Here is an 18,867-nt window from a genome sequence, read left to right on the forward strand (position 1 = left end):
CCATGTATTAAAAAAGTGGTATAAGTAACACTTATCGAACAATGGTTAGGCCTAGGGCCTAGAGATTCGCTGGGAGCAGTCAGGACAAGCAATGAAGAAGTCGGGAGTAGCCCACCGGAGACGGGTGCAGCACGGAAAGTGCGGCGCGCACCAATGCACTGTCAATGGTGCGTAAAAGTCAATTAAAGTGAATTAAAAGATACTTCCGCTGAACCTAGGAACACAAAACTTTAGACACAGACCCTAGAGGTGTGTACCAGTGTAAAGACACCGGCGTTGCAAAGTTACCTCACCCACAGGCCGTGGGTGCACAGGGTCGAAGTGGCGTCGGGTTCTGTCACGCAGGTTCTTGGTGCTTGGAGCTGTTGCAGCTGCAGGCGCTGTGAAGCAGAAGTGTCCGGTGCGATCCAAGGGTGGATCAAAGTAGAAAAGTACCTGAAAGCAGAGGGGACAGAGTCTGGGTCACTCAGCAGTGACCAGGGTGGAACCAGGACGGAACCAGGCAATGTCGGGCGCAATCAGGCGGTTGTCGATAGGCTTCTCTCCGCTGTCACGTGGGCTCTGGAGCATCTGCGACGTCCAGGAGCAGGTCACGATCTGTCCCACGTAGGTTCTCGCCGTCAGCACCGTCGGCTTCAAGATTGCAGCAAACAGCACTTGGCAAAAGCAATCCACGCGGAACCGGGAGATTGCCTATCACTCGAACCAGGAGGGTCAGAGTGGGTGCTCCTTTTCAGAGGAGCTGGTGCAGATCTGGAGCAACCAGAAAAGCAAGTCGGATTTCAAAGTTCGTCGGCACAGGGGCCACAAGCCAGCTGGCAAGTGACCGGGCCAACGCGTCGAGCGCACACAAGCAGAAGGGCCCCACGCAGCACTCGTCGAGTGTGGAGGGGTGAGCTTTGGTGCAAGTGGAGCTCGGGGCTGGGGCTTCTCAAACCCCGGTGTACAGCTTCGAGGGTCACTCGTGGGCCGCACGGTCAGCGTCTCGTGGCCTTTTCAAGATGGCGTGCCCCACGCTTCCGGTCGCCTCCACGGGTCTCAGCTCTGCAGGGACTGTGGATCGGGCAGGTAGAAGGCAGACAAGCTTGATCTCGTCGATCTCTGTCGCTCGAGTTCCGGCGGGAACTGCAACAAAGCAAGGGTCGAGGGCTGGATGGTGCCTGTTTGCACAGGGTGGTCACTCCTTGACCACAAGGGAGATTCTTCAGTCTTCTCACGTCGTGTAGAAAGTCGAAGGGGTCCAGATTTCGTTTCTTATGTTTCTTCAGGATGATCTGAGGTCCGTTGGGACTGCTCCCCCTCTTATTCGAATCTCGGGGGTTGGACATCCTGCTAGGTCCCCTCCTATGGGTGGGACCCAGGAAGGGGGTGGTTACACCCCTCTCCTTTGATCCTGGCCGCGCTGGGACAGGGGCTGGGAGGCCCCAGAACCGGTTTGGCCGGATCCTGCAAGGGGCAGCCTTGTGCTCCCCAGGCAGTGTCTGGTTTCATTGAAACCTCCCTACTCCAATCCACTATCTCCTGTCTGGGGTGGTTTGACACCGCCCTGTGACAGGAAACTCTTTGTCCGGGCCTCCTCTGCCGGGTTTCGGTCAGCAGCAGGAGGTCAGACCCGTGTCTGTGGCAGGGGCATCCATTTTGTGGATCTGAGGCTCATTTTAAATCAACCGCGTTTCAGTAAAGTAACATGTCTTCTCCCTCTAGAAGGGTGGAATGCTACCCCCGTCGCCAGAACTGGCGAGGGGGTAGTATTCCAATTCGTATGACACCTTACACGACATGTTTTGATAAAGCCAAACCAAAGTTGCTATATAACCGCGAGGATTATAATGCGCTTAAGAGTATATGGTATGGCGTTATCCCGGATCAGCTTAGGGAGTTGTTCCCGACAGCTGCAGACAGGCTCAGCTCATGCCAGAGCACCATCTCACATAAAACCACGCACTCTGCCTCCAGGATTGATGAGGCCTTCCATAGGAGTGGCTTACAGGCTATATATGTGTCCAGATATAGGTTTAGATATAGGTATACTATATCTAAGCAAGGGGTGATTACACCCACTTGCCCCAGCTGAGTGATCAGCCAGTTGTGTCAATTTAAGAACCAGCCAGGGGTGGCAAAAGCTATGCTTCAGCCCCTGGTAGGCCTTGGTGGCACCTATGCCCTGAGCACCTATAGTGCATGGTACAGGGGCTGACAAGGAGTCCATTTCCAATTGTGGTATGTACCTATAGCACATGTATTATAAATTTAGAGAGAGAACAGCAGGCTGGGGGTCTGATTAGCAGGCCCACAGCCTCAGTAAGTCGAAAACCAGTGAAGCAAAAAGCAAAAATTGGGGTGACCATAGGATAGCAGACCCTACTCTCCTACATAACCCCCCCCCAAACGCAGGGACATTAAACTTAACCTTGACCAGATAAGTCTTCATGTTCTAAGTGGAAGTACCTGGAGAGACCATCTGCATTACCATGGTCAGTCCCTGGGCGGTGCTCCACTGTAAAGTCCATCCCCTGTAGGGAAATGGACCACCTGAGCAGTTTGGGATTTTCACCCTTCATCTGATTTAGCCACAAGAGGGGCTTATGGTCTGTCTGAATTAGGAAGTGAGTACCAAACAAGTATGGCCTCAACTTCTTCAGGTCCCAAACCACAGCAAAGGCCTCCCTCTCAATAGCTGACCAACGTTTCTCCCTGGGGGTCAGCCTTCTGCTAATAAAAGCAATGGGCTGGTCTTGACCATCTTGATTAAGTTGTGAAAGCACAGCTCCCACCCCCAACTCAGAAGCATCTGTCTGTACAATGAACTGTTTGGAGTAGTCAGGACTCTTCAGGATAGGTGCAGAGCACATGGCCTTCTTCAGGTCATCAAATGCCTTTTGACAGCTAACTGTCCACTGAACCTTTTTGGGCATCTTCTTGGATGTCAAGTCATTCAATGGTGTCACAATGGACCCATAGTTCTTTACAAATTTTCTGTAATACCCAGTCAGGCCCAGGAAGGCTCTGACTTGTGTCTAGGTAGTTGGAGGAGTCCAGTCCTGTATGGTCTGGATCTTGCTCTCCAGTGGTTGAACTTGACCCCCACCTACTAGGTGGCCCAAGTACACAACCTTGCTCTACCCTATCTGGCACTTAGTAGCCTTGATAGTCAGGCCTGCCTTTTGCAGGGCCTCCAGAACCTTCTTCAGGTGGATCAGGTGATCCTCCCAGGTGGAGCTAAAGACAGCAATATCATCTAGATATGCTGCGCAAAAGTCATCCAACCCAGCAAGGACTTGGTTCACCAACCTTTGGAAAGTGGCAGGTGCATTCTTCAAACCAAAGGGCATTACCACAAACTGATAATGTCCACTAGGGGTAGAGAATGCTGTTTTGGCTTTTGACTCTTCAGCTAGTCTGATTTGCCAGTAGCCAGCTGTCAAATCAAATGTGCTCAGAAACTTGGCAGAAGCCAATTTATCAATGAGCTCATCTGCTCTTGGAATGGGATGAGCATCTGTCCTAGTGACAGCATTGAGACCTCTGTAGTCCACACAAAACCTCATTTCTCTCTTCCCATCTTTGGTATGAGGTTTTGGCACAAGGACCACTGGGCTAGCCCATGGGCTCTCTGATGGCTCAATCACTCCAAGCTCCAACATCTTTTGCACCTCAGCCTTTATACAATCCCTGACATGGTCAGGTTGCCTGTAGATCTTATTCTTCACAGGCAGATTGTCACCAGTATCCACCTCATGGGTGCACCAGTTAGTCTGACTGGGTGTGAGTGAAAACAGTTGTCTGTGGGCCTGCAACACCTGTCTGCAGTCCACCTGTTGCTGCTCAGTGAGGCTGCCTGCCAAGGCTACTCCATCAACTGAACCATCATCAGGGTTCTGGGAAAGCAGGTCTGGGAGAGGGTCACTCTCTTCCTCCTGTTCCCCATCTGTGGCCATGAGGAGACTCATGTCCTCCCTGTCAACAAATGCTTTCAAACGATTGACATGGAGCACCCTGTGGGGGCTCCTAGGGGTGCCAAAGTCAACCAAGTAGGTGACTTCTCCCTTCTTTTCAATGATAGGGTAGGGTCCAGTCCATTGGTCCTGGAGAGCTGCTGGCCCCACTGGGTCCAACACCCACACCTTCTGCCCTGGCTGGTACTCAACCAGAACAGCCTTTTGGTCATGCCAGGCTTTCTGTAATTCCTGACTTGCCTCAAGGTTTTTGGATGCTCTCTCCATGTATTCAGCCATCCTGGAGCGGAGACCAAGTACATAGTCCACAATGTCTAGTTTAGGCTTTTTGAGAGGTAACTCCCATCCTTCCTTCACCAAACTCAATGGACCTCTTACAGGGTGGCCAAACAAAAGTTCAAAAGGGCTGTAGCCAACCCCCTTCTGTGGGACCTCTCTGTAAGCAAAGAGCAAGCAGGGTAAAAGGATGTCCCATTTCCGCCTAAGCTTCTCTGGTAAACCTTTTATCATTCCCTTTAGGGTCTTGTTGAACCTTTCCACAAGCCCATTGCACTGTGGATGGTAGGGTGTGGTAAACTTATAGTTTACTCCACACTCTTTCCACATTGCTTTTAAGTATCCAGACATGAAGTTAGTACCTCTGTCTGAAAGAACCTCCTTTGGAAAGCCCACTCTTGAGAAAACTGCAATGAGGGCTTTTGCCACCACAGGAGCTGTGGTGGTCCTCAGGGGAATTGCTTCTGGGTACCTGGTGGCATGATCCACTACCACCAGTATAAATCTGTGCCCAGATGCTGTTTGAGGATCCATGGGACCCACAATGTCTATTCCAACTCTTTCAAAGGGTACCCCCACCACAGGTAGTGGTATCAGGGGGGCCTTTGTTGTGCCACCTGACTTACCACTGGCTTGGCAAGTGACACAGGAGCGACAAAACTCCTTGACATTTTCTGACATGTGAGGCCAGTGAAAGTGTGGAACAAGCCTGTCCCAAGTCTTATTCTGGCCTAAGTGTCCTGCAAGGGGAATATCATGGGCCAAGGTAAGAAGAAAGCCCCTAAACTTCAAAGGTATAACCAACCTCCTGGTTGTGCCAGGCTTGGGGTCTCTAGCCTCTGAATAAAGGAGTCCTTCATCCCAATACACTTTATGGGTACCTTGAGCATTCCCTGCAGCCTCAGCAGCAGCTTGCTGTCTGAGGGGTTCAAGTGAAGGGCAATCTAATTGGGCCTGCCCCAGGTCTGCCCTTGAGGGTCCCCCTGTCCCCAGAAACTCAACCTGATCAGGTTCAAGCTCCTCTGAGACAGTCTCCTCTTGGACTGCAGAATCAGTTTCCTGTGAAACTTGATCCTCAACCTGGGGCAAGTGGGAAGGCACAGCCTTAACCCTCTTGCTCCTTCTCTTGGGTTGTGGTTGGTCTATTGTTTCAAGATCCACCACTGGTTCAGGAAGGCACTTCTTAGCCTGAGACCTTGTCACTGCAAGGACATGAGCTGAAATCCCTAGCATTTCTGCATGAGTCCTGTACTCCACTTCTGACCAAACTGAGCTTTCAAGATCATTGCCTAACAGACAGTCTACTGGGAGGTCTGCACTCACAACAACTTTCTTTAGGCCATCTACCCCTCCCCAGGAGAAGTTCACAACAGCCACACTATGGGAAGTAGTGGAGTTGCTTGCATTGGTCACTAGGTAACTTTCACCTAGTACAATTTGTCCAGGGTCCACAAAGCCAGGTGCCACCATTGTGACACTGGCACAAGTGTCCCTGTAGGCCTGAGCCAGTTTCTCATTAATTAAGGGAGTCTGCCTATATTTGCCCAGGTTACTGGGGCTTACTGCAGTGGGCAAAGATAAGTCCACATCATATAGGAGAACTGCCTGTGTGGGGATTCTGACTAGGCCAGATTCCACCTCAGTACCCAGGGTCAACCCTACTAAACCCTTTGGCTGTGTACCACCACTGCTGACTGTACTAGGGGGTGCAGTTGCTTTAGGAGCTGCAGTGGTGGGGACTGGATTTTTCTTAGTGCATTCACTGCCCCAGTGTGAAACTGATTTGCAGGTATTACACCAAGGTTTCTTTGGGCCATCATTCTTCTTTTTCTTGTTTCCATTTTGGGAACCCCCCTCCTTATTGCTAGTTTGGGGGCCTGAAGACTTCTGGTCCTTTTCTTTATCTTTCTGATTCCCACCCTTCTGGTCTGTTTTCTTCTGGTCACCTTGGTTCTGGTTTTTCTGCTTAATCCTTGTTCTGACCCATTTGTCTGCCTTCTTTCCCAATTCTTGGGGAGAGGTCAAATCAGAGTCAACAAGGTATTGATGCAACAGCTGGTTCTGACAGTTATTAAGGATCTGTTCTCTCATCATAAGATTGTACAATCCTGTATAGTCTGAAACTTTACTTCCCTGCAGCCAACCCTCCAGAGCCTTAGTGGCACAATCTACAAAATCAGTCCAGTCCTGAGTCTGTGCTTTTTGGGTGTCTCTGAACAACAACCTGTATTGCTCAGTGGTTAGGCCAAACCCTTCAATAAGAGCACTCTTCAGAACAGAGTAGTTTTTGGCATCCTCAGGTCTAACAGTGAGGAGCCTGTCCCTCCCTTTCTCAGAAAAGGAGTACCATAAAATTGCTGCCCACTGATCCTCAGGGACCTGCTGTACCATGCAGGCCCTCTCAAGAGCAGTCATCCATTTGTGGATATCATCCCCTTCCTTGTAGGGGGGCACAATTTTTGTCAGGTTTCTATTGTCATAGGCCCTGTCTTTTTCTTTAGGAACTTTGCTGCCACCAGTGGCATCTAAGCCACACAATTTTCTCTCTCTTGCTAAAGCAAGTTTAGCTTGAGCCAAGGCTACCTCTTCCCTTTCTATTTGGAGTTGGACAGCCCTCATCCTGGCCCTATGCTCTTTTCTCTGGGAGGAAGTCATTCCTCTTTGAGATTCTCTTGAGGCACTAGAAAGGTGAGAGTCCCTTGACAGAGATCTCTCCCTTCTATTACCTGGGAGAATTTGGTTATGAGATCTGGAGTGGTGCTGGCCCTCTCCATTCCCATGTAGGTCCAAGTTGGCCTGGTTAAGCCTGGCAACCTGTACCTGGTTTCCCACCTGATCCTGATCTTCAGGCTCTTCTACATCAGAGCCTTCCTCTTCCTCTTCCTCCTCCTCTTCTTCTGGAAGATTCTCATTCTCAGGGGAGTTTATCCCTTCACCTGAATCTAAGGGAGCCTGACTCACCTTATCTAGATCATCCTTTTCTAGGAGAGCTACTAGGGAAGGAATGGTAGGGCCTCTGCCCTTTTTAGCCCCCTGGCTGTGCACAAGGCACTCAGGTCTTTGTGGCTAAGGTTGTCATATCTGGATGTTGTCCCTATAGGATCAACTATTACAGGAGCAGAGCCTGAAGCTCTACCTGTATCAGACATGACTGCTAGTGAGGTGTAAGTGGTGCACTTACCTACACTAAGTGGTTTCCTACTGTACCTTGCTAGTGAGTTGTAGTCAGGGTGTGCTAATCCCTTTAATCTACAACTACTAAGTTCAGTAGAACTTAATATGCTAAGCTTTTGATTTATATGTACCTAGAGGTACTTGATGTGATCTTTCAATTTGATAAAGATTGCAATGGTAAAACAAACAGCAAGCTCAAATCCGCACCGCTGCACACCAATGTGAGAAGTTGGCCTGATATGTAGTGTTTCCAATTCTGGAACCACTGGGTATCAGACCAAACAAACCCCAAAGATGTCAGGTTGTAAGTCAACCTTGTAGACAAGCTATCCTAGTGGTAGCATGGACTAAGCAGCCTTAAAGGCTTAACTTAAGAGGTCGTGTTAAGCGAGCTGTTTTACCACATACAATCCTGTAATCAAATGAAAGGACACCACACAAGTATATATTATAAAAATATATGTATTTATTTCTAAATTACTCCCCAGTACTCTTTATGAGGAAAGGGGCACAGGCGTTAAATCAAAAGCACTGTTACACATATAAAGTTGCACGTTTATGGATGAGGGCGGGTGGCCACTCAGACCATATATTAAAAAAGTGGTATAAGTAACACTTATCGAACAATGGTTAGGCCTAGGGCCTAGAGATTCGCTGGGAGCAGTCAGGACAAGCAATGAAGAAGTCGGGAGTAGCCCACCGGAGACGGGTGCAGCACGGAAAGTGCGGCGCGCACCAATGCACTGTCAATGGTGCGTAAAAGTCAATTAAAGTGAATTAAAAGATACTTCCGCTGAACCTAGGAACACAAAACTTTAGACACAGACCCTAGAGGTGTGTACCAGTGTAAAGACACCGGCGTTGCAAAGTTACCTCACTCACAGGCCGTGGGTGCACAGGGTCGAAGTGGCGTCGGGTTCTGTCACGCAGGTTCTTGGTGCTTGGAGCTGTTGCAGCTGCAGGCGCTGTGAAGCAGAAGTGTCCGGTGCGATCCAAGGGTGGATCGAAGTAGAAAAGTACCTGAAAGCAGAGGGGACAGAGTCTGGGTCACTCAGCAGTGACCAGGGTGGAACCAGGACGGAACCAGGCAATGTCGGGCGCAATCAGGCGGTTGTCGATAGGCTTCTCTCCGCTGTCACGTGGGCTCTGGGGCATCTGCGACGTCCAGGAGCAGGTCACGATCTGTCCCACGTAGGCTCTCGCCGTCAGCACCGTCGGCTTCAAGATTGCAGCAAACAGCACTTGGCAAAAGCAATCCACGCGGAACCGGGAGATTGCTTATCACTCGAACCAGGAGGGTCAGAGTGGGTGCTCCTTTTCAGAGGAGCTGGTGCAGATCTGGAGCAACCAGAAAAGCAAGTCGGATTTCAAAGTTCGTCGGCACAGGGGCCACAAGCCAGCTGGCAAGTGACCGGGCCAACGCGTCGAGCGCACACAAGCAGAAGGGCCCCACGCAGCACTCGTCGAGTGTGGAGGGGTGAGCTTTGGTGCAAGTGGAGCTCGGGGCTGGGGCTTCTCAAACCCCGGTGTACAGCTTCGAGGGTCACTCGTGGGCCGCACGGTCAGCGTCTCGTGGCCTTTTCAAGATGGCGTGCCCCACGCTTCCGGTCGCCTCCACGGGTCTCAGCTCTGCAGGGACTGTGGATCAGGCAGGTAGAAGGTAGGCAAGCTTGATCTCGTCGATCTCTGTCGCTCGAGTTCCGGCGGGAACTGCAACAAAGCAAGGGTCGAGGGCTGGATGGTGCCTGTTTGCACAGGGTGGTCACTCCTTGACCACAAGGGAGATTCTTCAGTCTTCTCACGTCGTGTAGAAAGTCGAAGGGGTCCAGATGTCGTTTCTTATGTTTCTTCAGGATGATCTGAGGTCCGTTGGGACTGCTCCCCCTCTTATTCGAATCTCGGGGGTTGGACATCCTGCTAGGTCCCCTCCTATGGGTGGGACCCAGGAAGGGGGTGGTTACACCCCTCTCCTTTGATCCTGGCCGTGCTGGGACAGGGGCTGGGAGGCCCCAGAACCGGTTTGGCCGGATCCTGCAAGGGGCAGCCTTGTGCTCCCCAGGCAGTGTCTGGTTCATTGAAACCTCCCTACTCCAATCCACTATCTCCTGTCTGGGGTGGTTTGACACCGCCCTGTGACAGGAAACTCTTTGTCCAGGCCTCCTCTGCCGGGTTTCGGTCAGCAGCAGGAGGTCAGACCCGTGTCTGTGGCAGGGGCATCCATTTTGTGGATCTGAGGCTCATTTTAAATCAACCGCGTTTCAGTAAAGTAACATGTCTTCTCCCTCTAGAAGGGTTGAATGCTACCCCCGTCGCCAGAAATGGCGAGGGGGTAGTATTCCAATTCGTATGACACCTTACACGACATGTTTTGATAAAGCCAAACCAAAGTTGCTATATAACCGCGAGGATTATAATGCGCTTAAGAGTATATGGTATGGCGTTATCCCGGATCAGCTTAGGGAGTTGTTCCCGACAGCTGCAGACAGGCTCAGCTCATGCCAGAGCACCATCTCACATAAAACCACGCACTCTGCCTCCAGGATTGATGAGGCCTTCCATAGGAGTGGCTTACAGGCTATATATGTGTCCAGATATAGGTTTAGATATAGGTATACTATATCTAAGCAAGGGGTGATTACACCCACTTGCCCCAGCTGAGTGATCAGCCAGTTGTGTCAATTTAAGAACCAGCCAGGGGTGGCAAAAGCTATGCTTCAGCCCCTGGTAGGCCTTGGTGGCACCTATGCCCTGAGCACCTATAGTGCATGGTACAGGGGCTGACAAGGAGTCCATTTCCAATTGTGGTATGTACCTATAGCACATGTATTATAAATTTAGAGAGAGAACAGCAGGCTGGGGGTCTGATTAGCAGGCCCACAGCCTCAGTAAGTCGAAAACCAGTGAAGCAAAAAGCAAAAATTGGGGTGACCATAGGATAGCAGACCCTACTCTCCTACACATAAGAATTCAAATTCCTCTCACATGCTAAAGAATACCTGAACCCTTTTGAATAAACTACTTTAGTTGTTATAATGAGACTATATTTGAAAGCCATCTGTGATTTTTCTGTTCTTACTCTGCAATGACCTTGGCAATGACAAGTTAAAAATAAAATGTATGCAAATTTTATAATGGAGAATGCGGGCATCAAGCCCGCTACCTCTCGCATGCTAAGCGAGCGCTCTACCATTTGAGCTAATTCCACTGTGTGTTTGATCTGCATAACATGAAAAAAGTAACCTCACTGCCTTCCACACTTTATTTGAAGTCCAATTGCCCATAACAGTGTTCAGTTCACTCCTAACTTATGCCTTACCTCCACTTATGGGATGTTTTACAGTTCAGGTTGGCCTGTTTACTACTCGAATATGAGTGATATTGCGGTGTGTTCATCTAGACTCATACCCCAGCTAATCTTGAAGTTAAATTTCCCACCAATGAGAAACCAAGGGAGATACCATTTCTGATAGTTATTGCATGTCTAATGCAAGAATATTCACCAGATTATGAGAGTCAATGCAATAATCCAGCAAAAATTACTCATTTTCGCCCAACGTGGGGCTCGAACCCACGACCCTGAGATTAAGAGTCTCATGCTCTACCGACTGAGCTAGCCGGGATCCCTCCTTAAGAAAGTATGCAGACCAATCCCTTTTTGTGAAGAAAATCAAATCCTGGAAATTCCTCTTCTCTTGTTTTGCATGGAAAGCCAGATTTATACATCCTTCAGAGGACAGAGTGTCAAAAAAAATGAGAAAATGAAAATGGAAGTTGTAAGAACTTCATTTTGAGATTGCATAAGAATTCAAATTCCTCTCACATGCTAAAGAATACCTGAACCCTTTTGATTAAACCACTTTAGTTGTTATAATGAGACCATATTTGAAAGCCATCTGTGATTTTTCTGTTCTTACTCTGCAATGACCTTGGCAATGACAAGTTAAAAATAAAATGTATGCAAATTTTATAATGGAGAATGAGGGCATCAAGCCCGGTACCTCTTGCATGCTAAGCGAGCGCTCTACCATTTGAGCTAATTCCCCTGTGTGATTAATCTGCATAACATGAAAAAAGTAACCTTACTGCCTTCCGCACTTTATTTGAAGTCCAATTGCCCATAACAGTGTTAAGTTCACTCCTAACTTATGCCTTACCTCCACTTATGGGATGTTTTACAGTTCAGGTTGGCCTGTTTACTACTCGAATATGAGTGATATTGTGGTGTGTTCATCTAGACTCATACCCTACCTAATCTTGAAGTTAAATTTCCCACCAATGAGAAACTAAGGGAGATACCATTTTTGATAGTTATTGCATGTCTAATGCAAGAATAATCACCAGATTATGAGAGTCCAGCAAAAATTACTCATTTTCGCCCAACGTGGGGCTCGAACCCACGACCCTGAGATTAAGAGTCTCATGCTCTACCGACTGAGCTAGCCGGGCTCCCTCCTTAAGACAGTATGCAGACCAATCCCTTTTTGTGAAGAAAATCAAATCCTGGTTATTCCTCTACTCTTGTTTTGCATGGAAAGCCAGATTTATACATCCTTCAGAGGACAGAGTGTCAAAAAAAATAAGAGAAAATGAAAATGGAAGTTGTGAGAACTTCATTTTGAGATTGCATAAGAATTCAAATTCCTCTCACATGCTAAAGAATACCTGAACCCTTTTGATTAAACCACTTTAGTTGTTATAATGAGACCATATTTGAAAGCCATCTGTGATTTTTCTGTTCTTACTCTGCAATGACCTTGGCAATGACAAGTTACAAATAAAATGTATGCAAATTTTATAATGGAGAATGCGGGCATCGAGCCCGCTACCTCTCGCATGCTAAGCGAGCGCTCTACCATTTGAGCTAATTCCCCTGTGTGTTTAATCTGCATAACATGAAAAAAGTAACCTTACTGCCTTCCACACTTTATTTGAAGTCCAATTGCCCATAACAGTGTTCAGTTAACTCCTAACTTATGCCTTACCTCCACTTATGGGATGTTTTACAGTTCAGGTTGGCCTGTTTACTACTCGAATATGAGTGATATTGTGGTGTGTTCATCTAGACTCATACCCTACCTAATCTTGAAGTTAAATTTCCCACCAATGAGAAACCAAGGGAGATACCATTTTTGATAGTTATTGCATGTCTAATGCAAGAATAATCACCAGATTATGAGAGTCCAGCAAAAATTACTCATTTTCGCCCAACGTGGGGCTCGAACCCACGACCCTGAGATTAAGAGTCTCATGCTCTACCGACTGAGCTAGCCGGGCTCCCTCCTTAAGACAGTATGCAGACCAATCCCTTTTTGTGAAGAAAATCAAATCCTGGATATTCCTCTACTCTTGTTTTGCATGGAAAGCCAGATTTATACATCCTTCAGAGGACAGAGTGTCAAAAAAAATAAGAGAAAATGAAAATGGAAGTTGTGAGAACTTCATTTTGAGATTGCATAAGAATTCAAATTCCTCTCACATGCTAAAGAATACCTGAACCCTTTTGATTAAACCACTTTAGTTGTTATAATGAGACCATATTTGAAAGCCATCTGTGATTTTTCTGTTCTTACTCTGCAATGACCTTGGCAATGACAAGTTACAAATAAAATGTATGCACATTTTATAATGGAGAATGCAAGCATCGATCCCGCTACCTCTCGCATGCTAAGCGAGCGCTTTACTATTTGAGCTAATTCCCCTGTGTGTTTAATCTGCATAACATGAAAAAAGTAACCTTACTGCCTTCCACACTTTATTTGAAGTCCAATTGCCCATAACAGTGTTCAGTTCACTCCTAACTTATGCCTTACCTCCACTTATGGGATGTTTTACAGTTCAGGTTGGCCTGTTTACTACTCGAATATGAGTGATATTGTGGTGTGTTCATCTAGACTCATACCCTAGCTAATCTTGAAGTTAAATTTCCCACCAATGAGAAACCAAGGGAGATACCATTTTTGATAGTTATTGCATGTCTAATGCAAGAATAATCACCAGATTATGAGAGTCCAGCAAAAATTACTCATTTTCGCCCAACGTGGGGCTCAAACCCAGAACCCTGAGATTAAGAGTCTCATGCTCCACTGACTGAGCTAGCCGGGCTCCCACTTCAAGATGGTATGCAGACTAATCATTTTTTATGAAGGATATCCATTCCTGGACAATTTTTGGGAGTTATTGGAGGTCTAATGCAAGATTAATCTCCATATTATGAGAGTCAATGCAATATTCAGGCAAAAATTACTCGTTTTCGCCCAACGTGGGGCTCGAACCCACGACCCTGAGATTAAGAGTCTCATGCTCTACCGACTGAGCTAGCCGGGCTCCCTCCTTAAGACAGTATGCAGACCGATCCCTTTTTGTGAAGAAAATCAAATCCTGGATATTCCTCTACTCTTGTTTTGCATGGAAAGCCAGATTTATACATCCTTCAGAGGACAGAGTGTCAAAAAAAATAAGAGAAAATGAAAATGGAAGTTGTGAGAACTTCATTTTGAGATTGCATAAGAATTCAAATTCCTCTCACATGCTAAAGAATACCTGAACCCTTTTGAATAAACCACTTTAGTTGTTATAATGAGACTATATTTGAAAGCCATCTGTGATTTTTCTGTTCTTACTCTGCAATGACCTTGGCAATGACAAGTTAAAAATAAAATGTATGCAAATTTTATAATGGAGAATGCGGGCATCAAGCCCGCTACCTCTCGCATGCTAAGCGAGCGCTCTACCATTTGAGCTAATTCCACTGTGTGTTTAATCTGCATAACATGAAAAAAGTAACCTCACTGCCTTCCACACTTTATTTGAAGTCCAATTGCCCATAACAGTGTTCAGTTCACTCCTAACTTATGCCTTACCTCCACTTATGGGATGTTTTACAGTTCAGGTTGGCCTGTTTACTACTCGAATATGAGTGATATTGTGGTGTGTTCATCTAGACTCATACCCTACCTAATCTTGAAGTTAAATTTCCCACCAATGAGAAACCATGGGAGATACCATTTTTGATAGTTATTGCATGTCTAACGCAAGAATAATCACCAGATTATGAGAGTCCAGCAAAAATTACTAATTTTCGCCCAACGTTGAGCTCGAACCCACAACCCTGAGATTAAGAGTCTCATGCTCTACCGACTGAGCTAGCCAGGCTCCCACTTCAAGATGGTATGCAGACTAATCATTTTTTATGAAGGAAATCCATTCCTGGACAATTTTTGGGAGTTATTGCAGGTCTAATGCAAGATTAATCTCCATATTATGAGAGTCAATGCAATATTCAGGCAAAAATTACTCGTTTTCGCCCAACGTGGGGCTCGAACCCACGACCCTGAGATTAAGAGTCTCATGCTCTACCGACTGAGCTAGCCGGGCTCCCTCCTTGAGACAGTATGCAGACCAATCCCTTTTTGTGAAGAAAATCAAATACTGGATATTCCTCTACTCTTGTTTTGCATGGAAAGCCAGATTTATACATCCTTCAGAGGACAGAGTGTCAAAAAAATAAGAGAAAATGAAAACGGAAGTTGTGAGAACTTCATTTTGAGATTCAAATTCCTCTCACATGCTAAAGAATACCTGAACCCTTTTGATTAAACCACTTTAGTTGTTATAATGAGACCATATTTGAAAGCCATCTGTGATTTTTCTGTTCTTACTCTGCAATGACCTTGGCAATGACAAGTTAAAAATAAAATGTATGCAAATTTTATAATGGAGAATGAGGGCATCGATCCCGCTACCTCTTGCATGCTAAGCGAGCGCTCTACCATTTGAGCTAATTCCCCTGTGTGATTAATCTGCATAACATGAAAAAAGTAACCTTACTGCCTTCCGCACTTTATTTGAAGTCCAATTGCCCATAACAGTGTTAAGTTCACTCCTAACTTATGCCTTACCTCCACTTATGGGATGTTTTACAGTTCAGGTTGGCCTGTTTACTACTCGAATATGAGTGATATTGTGGTGTGTTCATCTAGACTCATACCCTACCTAATCTTGAAGTTAAATTTCCCACCAATGAGAAACCAAGGGAGATACCATTTTTGATAGTTATTGCATGTCTAATGCAAGAATAATCACCAGATTATGAGAGTCCAGCAAAAATTACTCATTTTCGCCCAACGTGGGGATCGAACCCACGACCCTGAGATTAAGAGTCTCATGCTCTACCGACTGAGCTAGCCGGGCTCCCTCCTTAAGACAGTATGCAGACCAATCCCTTTTTGTGAAGAAAATCAAATCCTGGATATTCCTCTGCTCTTGTTTTGCATGGAAAGCCAGATTTATACATCCTTCAGAGGACAGAGTGTCAAAAAAAATAAGAGAAAATGAAAATGGAAGTTGTGAGAACTTCATTTTGAGATTGCATAAGAATTCAAATTCCTCTCACATGCTAAAGAATACCTGAACCCTTTTGATTAAACCACTTTAGTTGTTATAATGAGACCATATTTGAAAGCCATCTGTGATTTTTCTGTTCTTACTCTGCAATGACCTTGGCAATGACAAGTTACAAATAAAATGTATGCAAATTTTATAATGGAGAATGCGGACATCGAGCCCGCTACCTCTCGCATGCTAAGCGAGCGCTCTACCATTTGAGCTAATTCCCCTGTGTGTTTAATCTGCATAACATGAAAAAAGTAACCTTACTGCCTTCCACACTTTATTTGAAGTCCAATTGCCCATAACAGTGTTCAGTTCACTCCTAACTTATGCCTTACCTCCACTTATGGGATGTTTTACAGTTCAGGTTGGCCTGTTTACTACTCGAATATGAGTGATATTGTGGTGTGTTCATCTAGACTCATACCCTACCTAATCTTGAAGTTAAATTTCCCACCAATGAGAAACCAAGGGAGATACCATTTTTGATAGTTATTGCATGTCTAATGCAAGAATAATCACCAGATTATGAGAGTCCAGCAAAAATTACTCATTTTCGCCCAACGTGGGGCTCGAACCCACGACCCTGAGATTAAGAGTCTCATGCTCTACCGACTGAGCTAGCCGGGCTCCCTCATTAAGACAGTATGCAGACCAATCCCTTTTTGTGAAAAAAATCAAATCCTGGATATTCCTCTACTCTTGTTTTGCAAGGAAAGCCAGATTTATACATCCTTCAGAGGACAGAGTGTCAAAAAAAATAAGAGAAAATGAAAATGGAAGTTGTGAGAACTTCATTTTGAGATTGCATAAGAATTCAAATTTCTCTCACATGCTAAAGAATACCTGAACCCTTTTGATTAAACCACTTTAGTTGTTATAATGAGACCATATTTGAAAGCCATCTGTGATTTTTCTGTTCTTACTCTGCAATGACCATGGGCAATGACAAGTTAAAAATAAAATGTATGCAAATTTTATAATGGAGAATGCGGGCATCGATCCCGCTACCTCTTGCATGCTAAGCGAGCGCTCTACCATTTGAGCTAATTCACCTGTGTGTTTAATCTGCATAACATGAAAAAAGTTATCTCACTGCCTTCCACACTTTATTTGAAGTCCAATTGCCCATAACAGTGTTCAGTTGACTCCTAATTTATGCCTTACCTCCACTTATGGGATGTTTTACAGTTCAGGTTGGCCTGTTCACTACTCGAACATGAGTGATATTGTGGTGTGTTCATCTAGACTCATACCCTAGCTAATCTTGAAGTTAAATTTCCCACCAATGAGAAACCAAGGGAGATACCATTTTTGATAGTTATTGCATGTCTAATGCAAGAATAATCACCAGATTATGAGAGTCCAGCAAAAATTACTCATTTTTGCCCAACGTGGGGCTCGAACCCACGACCCTGAGATTAAGAGTCTCATGCTCTACCGACTGAGCTAGCTGGGCTCCCACTTCAAGATGGTATGCAAACTAATCATTTTTTATGAAGGAAATCCATTCCTGGACAATTTTTGGGAGTTATTGCAGGTCTAATGCAAGATTAATCTCCATATTATGAGAGTCAATGCAATATTCAGGAAAAAATTACTCGTTTTCGCCCAACGTGGGGCTCGAACCCACGACCCTGTGATTAAGAGTCTCATGCTCTACCGACTGAGCTAGCCGGGCTCCCTCCTTAAGACAGTATGCAGACCAATCCCTTTTTGTGAAAAAAATCAAATCCTGGATATTCCTCTACTCTTGTTTTGCAAGGAAAGCCAGATTTAGACATCCTTCAGAGGACAGAGTGTCAAAAAAAATAAGAGAAAATGAAAACGGAAGTTGTGAGAACTTCATTTTGAGATTGCATAAGAATTCAAATTCCTCTCACATGCTAAAGAATACCTGAACCCTTTTGATTAAACCACTTCAGTTGTTATAATGAGACCATATTTGAAAGCCATCTGTGATTTTTCTGTTCTTACTCTGCAATGACCTTGGCAATGACAAGTTAAAAATAAAATGTATGCAAATTTTATAATGGAGAATGCGGGCATCGATCCCGCTACCTCTCGCATGCTAAGCGAGCACTCTACCATTTGAGCTAATTCCCCTGTGTGTTTAATCTGCATAACATGAAAAAAGTAACCTCACTGCCTTCCACACTTTATTTGAAGTCCAATTGCCCATAACAGTGTTCAGTTAACTCCTAACTTATGCCTTACCTCCACTTATGGGATGTTTTACAGTTCAAGTTGGCATGTTTACTACTCGAATATGAGTGATATTGTGGTGTGTTCATCTAGACTCATACCCTACCTAATCTTGAAGTTAAATTTCCCACCAATGAGAAACCAAGGGAGATACCATTTTTGATAGTTATTGCATGTCTAATGCAAGAATAATCACCAGATTATGAGAGTCCAGCAAAAATTACTCATTTTCGCCCAACGTGGTGCTCGAACCCACGACCCTTAGATTAAGAGTTTCATGCTCTACCGACTGAGCTAGCCGGGCTCCCACTTCAAGATGGTATGCAGACTAATAATTTTTTATGAAGGAAATCCATTCCTGGACAATTTTTGGGAGTTATTGCAGGTCTAATGCAAGATTAATCTCCATATTATGAGAGTCAATGCAATATTCAGGCAAAAATTACTCGTTTTTGCCCAACGTGGGGCTCGAACCCACGACCCTGAGATTAAGAGTCTCATGCTCTACCGACTGAGCTAGCCGGGCTCCCTCCTTAAGACAGTATGCAGACCAATCCCTTTTTGTGAAGAAAATCAAATCCTGGATATTCCTCTACTCTTGTTTTGCAAGGAAAGCCAGATTTATACATCCTTCAGAGGACAGAGTGTCAAAAAAAATAAGAGAAAATAAAATGGAAGTTGTGAGAACTTCATTTTGAGATTGCATAAGAATTCAAATTCCTCTCACATGCTAAAGAATACCTGAACCCTTTTGATTAAACCACTTTAGTTGTTATAATGAGACCATATTTGAAAGCCATCTGTGATTTTTCTGTTCTTACTCTGCAATGACCATGGGCAATGACAAGTTAAAAATAAAATGTATGCA

The 18,867-nt window shown here is 45.5% G+C and overlaps 8 non-coding genes across 8 annotated transcripts; all 8 read right to left on the bottom strand.

Moving 5' to 3' along the window:
* Positions 1 to 11,779: 11,779 nt before the first annotated feature.
* On the bottom strand, positions 11,780 to 11,852 carry TRNAK-CUU (transfer RNA lysine (anticodon CUU)). Its single transcript has one exon. It is a non-coding gene; the product is annotated as a tRNA-Lys (tRNA).
* A 755-nt stretch (positions 11,853 to 12,607) lies between these two features.
* TRNAK-CUU (transfer RNA lysine (anticodon CUU)) lies at positions 12,608 to 12,680 on the bottom strand. The gene has a single exon. It is a non-coding gene; the product is annotated as a tRNA-Lys (tRNA).
* Positions 12,681 to 13,657: 977 nt separating this feature from the next.
* Positions 13,658 to 13,730, bottom strand: TRNAK-CUU (transfer RNA lysine (anticodon CUU)). The gene has a single exon. It is a non-coding gene; the product is annotated as a tRNA-Lys (tRNA).
* Positions 13,731 to 14,707: 977 nt separating this feature from the next.
* On the bottom strand, positions 14,708 to 14,780 carry TRNAK-CUU (transfer RNA lysine (anticodon CUU)). Its single transcript has one exon. It is a non-coding gene; the product is annotated as a tRNA-Lys (tRNA).
* Positions 14,781 to 15,523: 743 nt separating this feature from the next.
* Positions 15,524 to 15,596, bottom strand: TRNAK-CUU (transfer RNA lysine (anticodon CUU)). The gene has a single exon. It is a non-coding gene; the product is annotated as a tRNA-Lys (tRNA).
* A 755-nt stretch (positions 15,597 to 16,351) lies between these two features.
* TRNAK-CUU (transfer RNA lysine (anticodon CUU)) lies at positions 16,352 to 16,424 on the bottom strand. The gene has a single exon. It is a non-coding gene; the product is annotated as a tRNA-Lys (tRNA).
* Positions 16,425 to 17,180: 756 nt separating this feature from the next.
* Positions 17,181 to 17,253, bottom strand: TRNAK-CUU (transfer RNA lysine (anticodon CUU)). The gene has a single exon. It is a non-coding gene; the product is annotated as a tRNA-Lys (tRNA).
* Positions 17,254 to 18,452: 1,199 nt separating this feature from the next.
* Positions 18,453 to 18,525, bottom strand: TRNAK-CUU (transfer RNA lysine (anticodon CUU)). Its single transcript has one exon. It is a non-coding gene; the product is annotated as a tRNA-Lys (tRNA).
* Positions 18,526 to 18,867: the final 342 nt, after the last annotated feature.

Source organism: Lissotriton vulgaris, chromosome 1_1, assembly GCF_964263255.1.
Source record: "Lissotriton vulgaris chromosome 1_1, aLisVul1.2, whole genome shotgun sequence".
Classification (NCBI taxonomy): domain Eukaryota; kingdom Metazoa; phylum Chordata; class Amphibia; order Caudata; family Salamandridae; genus Lissotriton; species Lissotriton vulgaris.